The following is a 17,055-nucleotide window of genomic DNA, read 5'->3' as shown; positions in this document are numbered from 1 at the left end:
ATTTATCGGTATCACAATGAAAGCGCATTTTTTCAAGGTTTGAAAGAAAACATGACGTGACTAATACCAACACTATATTATCAATAACATCTTAATGTTTTGCCACTTATTTGGGAGCCCACTCGCAAATACATCCTTACAGCCCACCACGGGTTGGGAATCGCAGCAGTCAGGGACGTGCACAGATAGACTCTAGGTGGTGCTAGAGCACCTGCCCTTTGCCCTCTTGACCAGAAGTGCCCTGTTGAAAAAAAGGAGATTTTTTTTTTTTTTTTTTTCAGTTTACAGCAGGGGTCTTCAACAGGGGGTCCGGGACCCCTAGGGGGTCCTCAGAGTTACTACAGGGGGTCCACCAAATCTTTATGTGATATGACCATAACCACTCGAAACCTAGCATCCCTTTTTTTGAGGAGAACTTTAGCCAAAAATAGCAGATCTACAAGCCCACAACGCCTCGCGCTGCGAGGCGTTGTGGGCTTGTAGATCGGCTATTCTTGGCAAAGAGGTATAGGTGTAGAGGGAAAAAAGAGCAGACCAAGTAAACAAAAAAAAGTACAATTTACTTGAGCACCTGCCCCTCAAAATGTCTGTGCAGGCCACTGGCAGCAGTACAGCATACACCAGGTAGATTGTCGTCAGTGATTCGGAACTTGTTCCAGGAACGTGTGAACAGAAGTCAATTGAAATGCAGCGTACCACACACACACACACACACACACACACACACACACACACACACACACACACACACACACACACACACACACACACACACACACACACACACACACACACACACACACACACCCACACACACGTGCTTCTCAGAGTGTGTAATTAAGATGAATCACTTGCGCCCCGTTAGGGCCCGTTAGAGCAAACGACGAAGATGACCAACCTCTTCCAGGGAGATCAGAACGGGTGGCTTGTGTTGTGACACGCTTCACGCCAGATGTCCCCCATTTGTACCCATTTAGAGGTGTGAGACCTGCTTCTTCTCCTTTCCTCCTACGCTGACGAGTGTTTGTGTGTGTGTGTGTGTGTGTGTGTGTGTGTGTGTGTGTGCGTGCGTGTGTGTGCGTGTGTGCGTGCGTGTGTGCGTGTGTGTGTGAGCGCGCGCGTGCATTTGTGCGTGCGTGTGTGTGTGTGTGTGTATGAATGTGAATGTTTTGGAGGTGGGAGACACACAGAAAGATGTAAAAGCGAGAATGACAGTCTTGACACCTTGATATGACGGATACCTACTTAGCTACATTTACATAACTGCATCAGAAGGGATAATACAGGCTGCACTCGTACGTCTCTGTGCAGCGAAAACATTGCTGTAATTCTCGGTGAAGTGGCTCTTGAATGCTAAATGTGCCACTTGAACCACAAAGCCAACTCGACGCTTGTTGCCTCTTGAATCCACAAGATGGTAGCGTGTCGGGTATAGCGCGTCCCTGAACCGTTAAAATTTGACTCGCAGCGATGTCTTTTAGAGCGCACGGAGAACTGCAGTCATAGGCTAACGCGGCACTCAGTTTCCTCCGCTCCTACGACTCCATTATGCAGCGCAGAGTTCAAACAAAAGCCCTTCATTTACCATATCGGGTCATTCCCAGATCCACGGTTACTGGATGAGTAAGTATACATTATTCTGTGGCCCTTTCCCACTTGCACCGGAAGCTGTAAATCCACTAGCTGTGTTCCATATTGGGGTAATGTGGGAACAAAGAGCCGGTGGCGATTACATAAAGTTTATTTCCGCAAATCTCCCCGCTCTCAACCTTGTATCATTTATGTAACACTTTGCCCGCAGCAAATACAATCATCAGATTTCCATAACGTATGCCGTCATGTTTACAGTAGGATTGTCTCTAAATGGAACTGCAATAGTGATCTTATTCCTGGAACTATATGTTTTTGTTGTATCTTAGAGATTTGCTGAAAATTATACTTTTTAAATGCGTAGATTATCAACTGCAATGCAACTTTCACAAAGTTGGCGTTTCATGGTTTTGGAGAGATACGTTGCCAGTGTTAGTCCATGAGCCAGTCAGAGCCCCACAATTGAGCCATGATTATCAAACGGGTGCATGGGCACATCTAGGATCGACTTAAGGGAATTAAGGGATCGACACTGGAGCAGCTCGGACAGTTTAAGCCTTTTATTCAGGTGCACGTACAAAACGAAATGACAGACGTTTCGATCTTCCTCAGAGTCATGACTCATGACCAGCTCCGTAAGTAAAAAGTTCTAAAAACAATATATGACAATATGAAATGGTCATATATTGATTCAATGTTGAAAATGAGTGGTATTTCCCTTTAAGTAAATCATTTGAGTACTTTTTCCACCCCTGAACTGTTCAACTCCACAGCAGCGGCCCAGTCATAATGCTGCTGTCATTTGACCGTAGAGACTAGTCAACAGCTGGGTCTGTAGGACCGCTCTAGACGACTTAACCTGTCAGTTGCTGTCATAGTGTCTATTAGCGTAGCATGCCTAGAACACGACCATTCAAGGGGGGCTACTCTGTGTGAGTGGACAACTAGGCTATAAAAAGGGTCTGGGATTGGTCCTCTGCGCTCTTTTTCCACCTGCTAAGGGCCCTTTAGTCTTTTGGGGCTTTTGAGACAAGCTGTCGGGCGTCACATTTAAACTATGTTCTTATGCGTTCACCCTCAGTGGATTGAATGTCATTTTCCACGACAGTGAAAAGACTTTTAGACACCTCTCACATGAGCGTTAGCCTACATAGTGTATCCATAAGTAAGTAGGTAAGCCTTGCCGGGCCATATGAGGCCCATGTGGCAGGAGCCTATCTCCTGTTTCTTTAGCGTGAGCAAGCTTGATGTATACATGTACACCAGTGGTGTAAAGTAACTAAGTACATTTACTTAAGTACTGTACTTAAGTACAATTTTGAGGTATTTGTACTTTACTTGAGTATTTCCAATTTCCAATACTTTTACTTCTACTCCACTACATCTCAGAGGCAAATATTGTACTTTTACTCCACTACATTTACTTGAAAACTTTAGTTACTAGTTATTTTTCAGATATAAATTATGATATAATGAAACATACATTAACCACTTTAAACCTATTTTATACCTAGGCTATTTGAAAATAGCCGATCTACAAGCTCACAACGCGTCGCATCGCGACGCGTTGTGAGCTTGTAGATCTGCTATTTTCAAATATTTAGTACTTTTACTTTAAGTGCATTTTGATGCCAATACTTTTGTACTTTTACTCAAGTACATTTTGAATTCTGGACTTTTACTTGTAACAGAGTATTTATTATTTTGCAGTATTGGTACTTTTACTTAAGTAAAGAATTTGAATACTTTTTCCACCACTGATGTACATGTACGCCCCCTGGACATGACGCTAGTGTGTCACAGGGACTTATCCCCAATACAACCCATATACTGCATCCATCTAATGTGGGAACAGACACCATGCATGCAGGATTTCATAAAGGAGGCCAATACTGCCAATGATATATCTGCCTTTGTTTTTGTTTTTTTATCCAGTATTGTTAAGGATTAAAAAATAGCAGATATACAAGCTCATAGCGTGCCACCAAGTGCAGAGCTTGTAGATCTGCTATTTGTATTTAAATCGTGAAAATGTGTGTGCAAATCTTTGAATATATATTTTTTTAAGTGAACATTTTTTACTCTGTTTCAACTTCTGGGGGGGGGGTCCTTGGAACAAAATATTTTGAGATGGGGGTCCGCGGCCAAATACATATCATTTTGGGTGGTCCTTGACATGAAAAAGTTTGAGAACCACTGATTATAGCAAGATACATTTTTTCAAAAAACCGTTAGGATTTCTAAGACATTTGTAGAATACTCCTAGAAGCAAAGATTTGTGTTACACATGTTTGCTTTAAAAAAAACTTATATATATTCAAAGATTTGCACAAATATTCACGATTTTTCAAAAAAAATAGCCAAAGAAATCTAAAATTACACATGATGCCGCCGGCTTTAATGGGTTGAAGCGCACGCAGAACCACACCATCCCGATTCGTCCATTACAGCCCAGAGTGCCACCACCAAAGACCTTCATTTATACCACATCGTTCCCCGGCAGACCCTCAGATACGAGAAAGGACAACTTAAAAGGGCACGCTTTATAAAAGACAGTGCTTAAGCCCGGATAAGAGCAGGCAGCCGCATAGCCCCTGTAACGGATCAGTTGCGATGAGAGAGGAAGCGCGAGCTGAGAGGTGGGTTACTGTTTAATTAATGATGCTGGATAGAGATAGGCTGTGAGATCCATGTTGCCGTTCAAACACTCAGGGGGTGGGAATACGAGCCGGGTAATTGATATTTTGCAACAGAGGGGACTAATCTATAACCTCCAGCCCCGTTCAGCCACCATTCACGTTTGGTTAAGAAATCAAAGCCGTATGACAAAGAAAATGATTGATTGATTAAATTCCGTTCAAACAGCCAGTGGTGTAAAGTAACTAAGTACATTTACTCAAGTACTGTACTTAAGTACACTTTTGAGGATTTTTTACTTCACTGGAGTATTTCCAATTTTCAGTACTTTTACTTCTACTCCACTACATCTCAGAGGCAAATATTGTACTTTTACTCCACAACAATTATTTGAAAACTTTAGTTACTAGTTACTTTTCAGACATAGATTATGATATTATGAAACATACATGAACCACTTTAGCTCTATTTTATACATAGGCTATTTGAAAATAGCCGATCTACAAGCTCACAACGCGTCGCGATGCGACGCGTTGTGAGCTTGTAGATCTGCTATTTTCAAACATTCGAGTACTTTTACTTTTGGTACATCAAGTATATTTTGATGCCAATACTTTTGTACTTTTACTCAAGTAACATTTTGAATTCCGGACTTTTACTTGTAACAGAGTACTTCTAGATTACAGTATTGATACTTTTACTTAAGTAAAACATTTGAGTACTTTTTCCACCACTGCAAACAGCTATCCATTTAGACCTGAGGCTGATTCTAAAAACGCCTTCTAAATCCTATGTTTCTGAAAACTCCAAAATTTTTCAGGAAATGAAAAAAACAAAAAGTGGAGTTAGGAGGTTTTGTTCATCATTGATAAGAACCGCTGAATGGACCTCCAAGCTCACAATGAGGTTGGAGGTCAAAAGGGGGTGGAGCCTGGAGTCAGCAAAACCAGCTAACTCCGGTGGAGTTTGAGCATCCAATGGAGTTAGCTGGTTTTGTCAGAAGCGCTTTTTGGGCGGTGCAACCGCCCCTATATATGAGGTTTGGACATCGACCCAATTGCACCCCCCCAACCCTGCGTTGTGATTGGCCACCATTGTACCCCCCTAACCCTGCACCGTGATCGGCGACCATGACTCTATTCAGGACTGTAATTGCCTAGAAACACATGACACATGTGCATAGCCCTATAAATAGGACTATGCACTTAAAAAAAAACGCTTTTATGTTTTTTTTTAAGTGAATCACTTCCATCACTGTGATGACCACTGTGACCACACCGCCCACTTCACACTGGGTGTGTTTTTTAATATTCAAATTTCTTTTTTTACCAACACACAGACGAAAAGAGTGTTCAATGGCCTGATTTATGGAAAAAAAAATGCAAAAGCGTCAAACTGGATTTAGCTGGTTTCTGCCGGATAGGTGTTCCAGATGTAAATGGGTTATGGTTATCGTTGCTGTCTGGCAGAAACTTTGTATCTCCATTTTTTAGCTTTTCTTTTTTTTTTTTTTTTAGTAAATGAATGCCCTACTTCATCATAGAAGAGTGTGGCACTAAAGTAGATAAAATAGTCGATTTACAAGCTCACAACTTGTCGCAATGCGCCGCGTTGTAAGCTTGTAGATCGGTTATGTTCACTATTTTATGAATAATTAACATAATGAGTATAATGAATAATCATTTAAACAAGGAACATACAAGGTTTCTGCGTGACAACAATGCTATATTGCATGACACTGTAGCATATAATTAAAATGTTATGTACTGTGGTGTGTGTGTGCGTGTGTGTGTGTGTGTGTGTGTGTGTGTGTGTGTGTGTGTGTGTGTGTGTGTGTGTGTGTGTGTGTGCGCGTGTGCGCGTGTGTGCGTGTGTGTGTGTGTGCGTGCGTGCGTGCGTGCGTGCGTGTGTGTGTATGTAGCATCATCATATAAACCACTATTCCCCCATAATGGACACCCAAACCAAATGAGAAAAGCAAACAGTATAATATGAAAGAGATTCTGAAGGGAACAAAGATAAGAGTTAATTAAGGAATTGGAACTGTGTGTAAACTAAAAGTGGGAAGGAGATTATATCTCCATCATATTATGATGAACTAGAAAGGAGCACTCCGCAGAGTGTTGTTTTAAAGGCCCCTTTTATGCACAATTAATATTTGGGGTCGATGGGACTCACATTCATATACCACTCATATTTGTATTCATCATTTAAAAAAAAAAGGTTCAATAAGCCCCTCTTGCAAACAGAACTGATTGTGAAAAGTCTGAATGTTACATATGTATAAAATGATCGACTTGTGATCAACATGAACGTGTAGCGTTGTGAGTTTTGGACAACATCTGTACAAGTGGCAACACAAAGTGCATTGTGTCATGATGTCAATGATCATGACACAACTTCAGGCCTGGCGGACAATTAACAACAAACATAAGAACATACTGTAAGAGAACAAGCATAAGAACAGCATCAGACACAGTAGAAGGCAGGGGTCTTCAACAGGGGGTCCGGGACCCCTAGGGGGTCCTCAGAGCTACTATAGGGGGTCCGCCAAATATTTGTGTGATAGGATTTCGTTTTTTTTACATTAACCACTTGAACCCTAGAATTCCTTTTCTGAGGGGAACATTAGCCAAAAATAGCAGATCTACAAGCTCTCAACGCCTCGCAGTGCGAGGCGTTGAGAGCTTGTAGATCTGCTATTTTTGGCAAAGAGGCTATAGGTGTAGAGGGAAAAAAGAGCAGACTAAGTTAAAAAAACAACTTTAATCTGAAACGCAATTTTATACAATATAGAGTAGGGGGTCCCTGCTTCATCTCTCTCTCAGCTAGGGGGTCCTTGGCCTGAAAATGTTGAAGACCCCTGGTATAAGGCAAAAGCATCACATTTTTTTAACATGACATATATTTTATTTTGATCATTTTATGTAAATGGCTCAGAGCCATTGTGCCATTTACATAAACTGATTCAAATTAACACTGGCTATTTAAGGAATGACTAGTGTGATAACAAGGCCGTTACAGAAAAAAACCTGTGAAATTAGTATTAGAGTGTCCCTTTAGGATGTGCAGGAAACTGCCATCCTCCATGACAATAAGTTGGAACTCTTTTTTTTTTTTTTACCACGGGAACTAATCAACCAATCAACCAATCAACCAATCAACCAACCAATCAACCAATCAATTACACTGAATAATATGTAGGGATGGGAATGACTCAGTATTTTACGTGTCGGGGGCATTTTTCTTTTATTTTATTTTTTTTCTTTGCTGCACAGTTGAGAGGAGAGCAAACTGCGCTTTCCTTTACTGCTCCAGCCTTCATGTTTAGAATTGGCATCAAAGCCCTAATGATAATAAAAATTAGACTTTATGTTTTAAACTTGTGTGTCTGTTAACACAGAACACTTTTTTAATCCATATAGGCTACAGCAGCCTATAACTAACGAGGCCTACGTTTGACAAATTAGGAAGAAGGACGTCAAACTCATACTTTGTGATGCACAATTTGCATTGCACTGTTTTATCGTCAATCTTGACTAAATCATCCCACACCGCACTCTTATGTGGCGAGAAGCTGCCATTTCCAAGCAGGCTTTCTCAAGTATTTGCATGCAGGAAGTAAACAAAACTAGTCAGCACGCACACAGGGCTTGGAAATGCTGTTCTTTCTATCCTAGTGGCTACACAATTCACCTTTTTGTGCAGTTGTAAACACATCAACACAGTGGTTCTCAACCCTGGGTTTGGAGACCAGAGCCAAGATCTATTCCTTTGTATAAATAATTGCATCCATCTTGCACCACAAGGTAGCTCTGTTAGCCTAGAGTGGAGTTCCTCCCTGTTACGGCCAGCCGTATTTGGATTTATTATTGTATATTTGTATTTGGTTTATTTTGGTATAATTATGATGTTTTGGAATATTGTGGTATTATTTGTGGCTTGTGTTATATTGTTGCTTTTCTGTATCCTTATAAGGTGGAAACTGGTGTGAATGCTGTGCGACTGGGTGTGGCGCTGATTGCTGGTGTGAGTGTGAAGTGGCTGATTACATTCAGGTTGTCCAGATTGACAGGTCCAGCCTCTGGCCCTGTCCCCTGCTTCTATTCGTCGCCCTTCTGTCTCCACCCCAGCCAGGGTTGGCTGTTCTCTGGAGCTCACCTATAAAAGCTCATTCTGTCCTGACAGTCATGGAGACTGGTCGCTCTCATTTGAAAGAGCAAGCAGAGATTCAATCCCTCTGTCTCCCCAAACCCATGTAGCCTGTTTGTTTGTGCTTTTGTCCTTCAGTTACCTTTGACTCATTTAGTGATTTTGTTTGACCTTTAGTTATCTTATAGTTAAACCTGTTGCTTTCTGATCCGTATTATTGAGTTGAAGTTACTTTGTATATATTTGCCTATTTCATTCATTCTTGTATTTATCTGTTCACTCGCCTTGTAGGGGTGTTTGGTCTTTTTATTTGGTTTAATCACTTTGTTATTTGTTTCTGTTTATTCATTAGTTAGGTAAGTAAGTTTAGCAATTGTATATTTTTCTTTGGTTAGGTTTAGGTTAGGGGGTAATTTTATTTATTAGGTAGAAGTTTTTGCAAATGTAAACCGGCACCCTGAAGTTTCTGCACTTATACAAAAAAGACAAAAAGAGTTTGAAATCCAATGAGACGTTATTTCAAGGTGTAATGCGGTCCTCTGACCTGTGTGGCAGTAGTGAGTTGGCGCCGTGATGGCGCTGCCGAAGATAAAAAAAAACAAAGAAGTAGTGTCTCCGTCCGGTGGATTATTTTATATATTTTATATACCCCATAGCCTTAAGGGGAGGAACTCCACTCTAGGCTATGTAACAGAGCTAACCACAAGGGTATCCCAGTGCAGACTAGAAACAAAATACAAAGCAATAGCCTAGTCTGGTCCCACAGGCTGAACAACCGCTTCTACACCAATACTATATTAAAAAATCACACCCAGTGTGAAGTGAGCGATGCCTTTGATGAGTTCATTTCATTAAGCCATACATGCACTAGAGGAACAATGTTAAATCCCTGTCCATTCATTTCAAGGCTGCTCAACAGCGGCACTTGAAGGTAGCTCACCCAGCGGTACTCAGGCGGTACTACTCTATTTGCAATGAGAGCAATGGTCACCGAGTTCTGACCATTTGAATGTTATACTTAAATGAGTTACTTTTTACTTACTTTAATTACTTTTAAGTATTTTTTACTCCAAACAGGTCAATTTAAGTATTTTCACGTAAGGTTGTTACTTTTAAGTACTGGCACACAGTTTTGTGTGTGTGTGTGTGTGTGTGTGTGTGTGCATGTGCATGTCTTTAAGTGGCCCACGTGTTGCACTGTCTCCTGTTTGTTTAATTAGTGTAATGGTTGCATTTGTACTGCAATCAGTTGTTCAGTTGTTGTTGCCGTGCTCACACAGACATACCTGCATATGGACAAACACACTCGTCACTTGTTGGAGCGTCACAGTTTGTGAGACAAGACACTTACAGAATGACATTTTCAGTCATTTTAGTTTGAAGTTTCAGAGTCTCTACCCTTTGATTACTTAGATTCTCCACCATTTTTGTTTTATTTTCATCACTTCCAATTTCACCTGTATGAGTGCTCTTCCCTTTAAGTCAAACGACCAAACCCATTTTGACCTCAAAGTTTGCTGTTAAAACATTCTGACAATTCTCTGTGTGGAGTTTGCATGTTCTCCCCGTGTCCCCTAGGGTAGGTACCCTCACAAAAGCATGCAGTAATCCTGGTCTCTATACTGCTCAGCCGGGGGCGCCTGATGGAGGGGAAAGGAACTGGTTGGAATAACGTGTTCCTTCCATGCGCTATGTACGTCCTAAATAATAATAATAATAATAATTCTGACAACACAGCAGGTTAGTTCAGAGAAGAACAAGGGCTCCATCATGAATGGCATTGTTTCACAGGGGGTCCCATCTGGTTAATTGGTTGGTCAATAATGGTTAGGCTAATTGTTTCATTGGTTAATAATGATTAATTGGTTAATAATGGTGTCAGAGAGTGTAGGGCTATACAAATGGACGGGTATAGGCTACATCTGGTTCCATTTTGAAGGCTTTTGACAACATTATGAGTCCCTTGGTGTAAGCCACTGTTTGTTGGTCTGGGGACCACTAGGAGGTCCAAACTAAGTACATGTACTCAAATACTATAGCTTTATGGCCTGGATATAAAGTTTTATAACATCTTACAAAGCGTTCCGGTTAGAGAGGGAAGGCGTTGATGTGCTACTCAACCCGCAGCCCGCCGGCCGCATGAGGCCCCAACGCAGCGTCTCTGCGGCTCGTGGGACATTCTGCATAATGTGTACTTTTACTTTTGGTACTTTAAGTACATTTTGATACAGCAGTATTTCTCTACATTGCAGTATTGATACTTTTAGTAAAAAACTGTGAGTAGCCTGTGTAGCCTACTTTTTCCACCACTGCACTCAGAGTTAAGTTAACAGACATTAAAATCACTCTGTAGCCTATACACTCTCACAGACCTGTAGACCTAATTCATTAAGGGTCCATGATTTGGACCCCTAAATCGGCTTTGAGAAGCAGTGGTGTATAGCATTGGTTCTCAAAGTGGGGTCCTTGAGGGGGTACCAGTGGGTCCCCAGCAAAATGTGTTAATATAGCATCACAATAATTGTAACCTTTTATGCTTTGGCTATTCAAAAATAGCAGATAAGCTCTATAGCGTGGAGCTTGTATATCGGTTATTTTTGAAAAATCGTGAATATGTGTGCAATTCTTTGAATATAATATGTTTTGAAGCAATATTTGTGGGTAAAATCCAGTGGTGGAAAAAGTACTCAAATGTTTTACTTAAGTAAAAGTATCAATACTGCAATGTAGAAGTACTCTGTTACAAGTAAAAGTCTGGAATGAAAAAATGTACATGAGTAAAAGTACAAAAGTATTGGTATCAAAATGTACTTAAAGTACTCTGCTGTCTGCTCCTTATGACCGGGGTGCTGAGCAGCGCTACAGAGAGAGAGAGAGAGAGAGAGAGAGAGAGAGAGAGAGAGAGAGAGAGAGAGAGAGAGAGAGAGAGAGAGAGAGAGAGAGAGAGAGAGAGAGAGAGAGAGAGAGAGAGGGAGGACCACATTGTCATCGCTGCTCTCTGCTCGTACAGACACACCAACAACCAGCTCTGAACAAGACAGCCGACCGATCAAACCCACAGCGGGTTTACGAAAAAAAACAAAACAAAAAAAAATCAAATCAAAGAAGTGGAGACCGTTAAGGAGAGAAGTGGACATCCATCAACATTGCTTATTTTTGATGTATTTATTTATTTTCTAATGACCCGCACAGCTGCGCTGATTGGGGGGACGCAGCTGATATACAGTCCGTGAGGTTTGACCACATTCTAATCTAGACGCACCACGGGATTAAAACCACGCCGTGTTTAAACTATACCTTTCATTCCGCCGCTATTCGGAGGGCGATCAGAAGGCACCAAACCGACCGACCGACCGACCGGGGGTCCGCGATTATTCCAGGTCCACACCCGGTGTGTGTGTGAGTGGATCGAGAGAGAGAGAGAGAAGAAAGTGATCCCATACGGAACGATCCCGTTCGCAGACAGATCATCCTCTTTGCCGTGAGTATTATTATAAACTACTTTTGATCCAGCTTTAAAGTGAGATCTTGTGCGTTTTTTTTGCGTTGTGCTTTTTGACCATGATGTGGCTGTGAGTGAGCGACCAGCAGAAAGGCTGGTGGTGCAGGAGATGATGGAGAAGTTGTGTGTGTGTGTGTGTGTGTGTGTGTGTGTGTGTGTGTGTGTGTGTGTGTGTGTGTGTGTGTGTGTGTGTGTGACTGTGACTGTGTGGGCTTTTGTTGCTAGAAAACATCGTGACAAAACCGGATAAAACCCATGCAGCATCGTGAGGATGAACCTCAAGTATCATCACAGTAGATCTTGCTTGCTATACATTTAGGGCTTCGCACGTCTTTGTTCCAGGACTGGAGCCGAGCCGACCTCAGCTGGTTGCAGGTGTAAAGATGTAGCCTATATTGTGTGGCTGTTGTTTATTCTAACAAAAAACTTCACTTCTGTGTCTTTTCAATGCATGTTTGCATCATGTGCTCTTTTTCTTTCCACCACTGTGACTGTTGTTTCTCATAAAGTATAGCCTATAGCATTGGTTCTCAAAGTGGGGTCCGGGGACCCCCAGGGGTACTTGAGGGGGTTCCAGGGGGTACCCAGCAAAATGTGTAAATTTAGCATCAGAATAATTATGACCTTTTATACTTTGGCTATTAAAAAATAGCAGATCTACAAGCTCATAGCGCGGCACCGAGTGCCGCGCTACGAGCTTGTAGATCTGCTATTTTTGAAAAATCTTGAAAATGTGTGCAAATCTTTGAATATATATATTTTGAAAGCGAACATTTTTAACTCAAATCTTTGCTTCTGGGGGGTCCCTGGAACAAAATATTTTGATGGGGGTCCGCGGCCAAATACATATCATTTTGGGGGTCCTTGACATGAAAAAGTTTGAGAACCACTGGCCTATAGGCTCATTATTTGGCACACATCACTACTAGAGCCTATATAGCCATACTGTAAGATATGGCCAAGAAAATCCCACATTGAAGAGAGAGAGAGAGAGAGAGAGAGAGAGAGAGAGAGAGAGAGAGAGAGAGAGAGAGAGAGAGAGAGAGAGAGAGAGAGAGAGAGAGAGAGAGAGAGAGAGAGAGAGAGAGAGAGAGAGAGAGAGAGAGAGAGAGAGAGAGAGAGAGAGAGAGAGAGAGAGAGAGAGAGAGAGAGAGCGCGCTGGAAAGGAAACAGATCCTCTTTGAAACCCAGGCACTGTTGGATGTGACTGCGTTTGATGGAAGCTTAAAGATGTGAATATTTCAGGGGTTGGGAGGGGGTGGGGTGGAGGGGTGGGTGGGTGCAGCATCAGGTGAGAGTGTGTGAGCCTCTACTAGGATGACTTCAGAATGTCAACTCACACACAGAGGAGACATGGCCCACTTTTTCCACATTATGTTTGTTGCTCTGTTGAGGTTTAACGTTTTGATGCAATGTCATTTCACGCCATGCTGGGCGACAGCTGGGCAAGATTTAGCTGTGTGTGTGTAGCTTCGGGGGCTCAACGACACTTGTTTGATCTCATTGATTTGGCTAAGACTTGCTTTTAGGGAGGATCAGCCATGGGAGCTGATGGGTGTGTTCGGGAGTGGATTGCATTGTGGTTGTCAAACACCCCCCGTTCCTGTTCCTTCACATCGTTGTTGTGCAGGCACTAACCTCGTATCTCCATATTTCAACTTTTGTATGTTTTTTCGTACATTAATGCAGTGGTTCTCAAACTTTTTCATGACAAGGACCCCCAAAATGATATGTATTTGGCCGCGGACCCCCATCTAAAAATATTTTGTTCCAGGGACCCCCAGAAGCAAAGATTTGAGTTACAAATGTTAGCTTTAAAAATATATATATTCAAAGATTTGCACAAATTTTCAAGATTTTTCAAAAAAATAGCAGATCTACAAGCTCATAGCGCGGCACTCGGTGCCGCGCTATGAGCTTGTATATCTGCTATTTTTGAATAGCAAAAAGTATAAAAGGTCATAATTATTCTGATGCTATATTTACACATTTTGCTGGGTACCCCCTGGAACCCCCTCAAGTACCCCTGGGGGTCCCCGTACCCCACTTTGAGAACCAATGCATTAATGCACTAAGTTCATCATACAAGAGCGTTGCACAAGAGTAATGAAAATAGCCGATCTACAAGCTCACAGCGCATTGCGTTGTGAGCTTGTAGATAGGCTATTTTCACTACTTTAAAAATGCTTTTAGAATAACAATAAAAAAAGGAACGGTTTTGACATACAAGGTTTACACCCGACAGCAATGGAATGTAGCCTTAGAGTGTAGATTTGCTGTATGAATTTCACATTCATAGGAAAATACATGCAAATTAGAGAGAGAGAGAGAGAGTCTCTTGTTAAGACAATAAATACAAATCCTAGTACAACACTGGCCTACATTTGGGGAAACTAAAAAGGCATCATCCTCCTAGATAATAATAACAACCTAACAACTTGTTGTGATTAACAAGCATATTACCGAACTTGCCAACCCCACCCATTTAGAGAGAGTGCCCAAAATCCAATGTTATCTTTTGAAAATTGCAATTGTTTTGAACATCATATAACAGGCTCATATTTGACATCAATAGAGAGAGAGAGATGAGAACTCTCATCTTTAATAGAGCATGCCAGGTCCAAGTTTTAACTCTTTGAGAGACAACTGAACACTTGCAGTCAGACACGCAAGATCACAGAGTTTCTCAGTCTTTCATCTCCTTCTCCCTCATCGTCCCCCTGTCCACTCTTCTTTATGCATATTTGATTCATGGGCTTGCAATGACTGATTTAACTATTTGAACTCCAGCTGAGCGTCCATATTCTCGGGGGGTGAACATTAGCCAAAAAAAGTAGATCTACAAGTTTGTAGATCAGATCGTTTCAAGCGATCCAAGTACAGTTGCAACTAAGGCCCGTCACAATTATTACATAACCGTCGAATCAACATTATTTGAGATAATCGCCATTATTTTTGCATAATCGCCACAATCATTTCCAAATGTTCTCTCATTTTCAGATATTAAAAAAAAGCAGAAATAGCTGATCTATAAGCTTACAATGCGTTGTAAGCTTATAGATCAGCTATTTCTGCTATTTTTACATGTATGTATAGCATTGTTAAATATGTCAATAATGTATTTGTATACATATCAAAAAAAGGAATTTAAAAAAAAATCCAAAAAGGTAGCACATCCAAAAATGTCAATTAAATGGAGGACAAATTACTCACATTTCCACTTTTTTATTGGCACACCAATAAAGTGAACGCTTACGCGTTTCGGCTATGAGCCTTCCTCAGAGCATGAGTAGATGTATTTGTATATTTAAGTTATATGTCATATCTGCCCTGTGCAATTTTTGACGACGAAGCCTGAAAGGCAAACAGATTTTTTTCTCGCAATTATTTGAGTGATAATTAATCGTCAACTCGTAATGGTGACAGCCCTAGTTACAACTCAAGGCTGTTTCTCTGAGCAGAGAGGGTTTAAAATCCAACCGTGGTTCACTTACAGGACAAGAGAGGGTGGGGAGGGCCACATTCATTTTCTTATTCAAGCTTTGTCCCAAATTATTGATCCACCACGGCCTCATGGGTGATATCTGTGGAATGGGCCTTTTAGCACTTTTCAAAGTGTCGGTCAATGAAACATTCATGAATGTTTCATCGAGCATACTAGGACTGTACAAATACAGCAACTGTTTTTAAGTACGCAAGTGACACACTCAGTGGTGGAAAAAGTACTCAAATTCTTACCAATACTACAATATAAAAATACTCTGTTACAAGTAAAAGTCCAGAATTAAAAATGTACTTGAGTAAAAGTACAAACGTATTGGCATCAAAATGTACTTAAAGTACCAAAAGTAAAAGTACAAAATATTTGAAAATAGCAGATCCTCATTGTGAGCTTGGAGATCGGCTATTTTCAAATAGCCTATGTATAAAATAGGTTTAAAGTGGTTAATGTATGTTTCATTATATCATAATTTATATCTGAAAAGTAACTAGCAACTAAAGTTTTCAAGTAAATGTAGTGGGAGTAAAAGTACAATATTTGCCTCTGAGATGTAGTGGAGTAGAAGTAAAAGTGTTGGAAATTGGAAATACTCAAGTAAAGTACAAATAACTCAAAATTGTACTTAAGTACAGTACTTAAGTAAATGTACTTAGTTACTTTACACCACTGGACACACTTTTAGCATAGTGGTATTGAACAGTGTCATTCTAAACCCGTCAACTTCACCGAAATAGGTGTGTGTGTGTGTGTGTGTGTGTGTGTGTGTGTGTGTGTGTGTGTGTGTGTGTGTGTGTGTGTGTGTGTGTGTGTGTGTGTGTGTGTGTGTGTGTGTGTGTGTGTGTGCACGCGCGCGCGTGCGTGCGTTTTATTCTGGCTCCATCATGCAAGCACTTCCAGTTTCAGTCACTTTCAATAATTGGACATGTTTGAACTCGTTTAGTGCTCTGTATCCACACTAATGCTAATGGCATTTCTGTATACAAGTAGCTGTGCAATGGGTTATCGTGTTTTTTTGTTGTTGTCGCCGTGCGGCAAATGTGTTTAGTTGCATTGCAACGGAAGTCTAGCTAATTCAGCAGAGTCATTCTTCAAATTGTGTTACTGGAAAAAAACATGTACACCCACTTTTTTAGTACAATTCCATTAGGTTTTGGTCATTAACCCATTGATACCTGGAACGCATCTGTGTCACTTTAGATTTCTTTGGCTATTCAAAAATAGCAGATATACAAGCTCATAGCGCGGCACCGAGTGCCGCGCTATGAGCTTGTAGATCTGCTATTTCTGAAAAATCGTGAAAATTATTTTTTTATATTTTTTTCCGAAAAAATGTTAGGATTTTGATTTTTTTTAGACGCGGCCTCAGGTCTTAATGGGTTAAGTTATGACTACACACACACACATTGGTTTTACTGGAAGATACAGGGGCAAAGTCCACTCTGCTGAGACAGCCAAAACAAAACAAAGCCCACTGTACAATGTACAGAATAGTACTTACACTACACTATACTAAATCATTGAACAGCTAACAATGGCGTCCAAAGGCCAGAACTCTAGTCCAGGTCTTTCACTGAATGAGTACGGTTCCAACCTGTGTTATTAACACATTAAGACCTGGAACTGTGTCATTTTTAGATTTGAGCTAAAAAGCATTATTTTACACTTTGGGCTA

General features: G+C 41.0%; 1 protein-coding gene across 2 annotated transcripts in view; it reads left to right on the top strand.

Annotated features, from left to right (window-relative positions):
• The first annotated feature begins 11,799 nt into the window (after positions 1-11,799).
• The window catches only part of cntn5 (contactin 5), a 400,683-nt gene continuing 395,427 nt past the window's right edge, over positions 11,800-17,055 (top strand). For both annotated transcript variants that reach the window (XM_084063872.1, XM_084063871.1), the window contains exon 1: positions 11,800-11,860. The gene's annotated coding sequence lies outside the window, so the exon portion shown is untranslated. The remainder of the gene's footprint in view (positions 11,861-17,055) is intronic.

The sequence above is a fragment of the Gymnoscopelus microlampas genome (assembly GCF_963454915.1).
Source record: "Gymnoscopelus microlampas genome assembly, chromosome: 8".
Lineage (NCBI taxonomy): Eukaryota > Metazoa > Chordata > Actinopteri > Myctophiformes > Myctophidae > Gymnoscopelus > Gymnoscopelus microlampas.
Note: the sequence above shows the minus strand (reverse complement) of the source record. Positions and strands in the feature narration are given on the sequence as shown.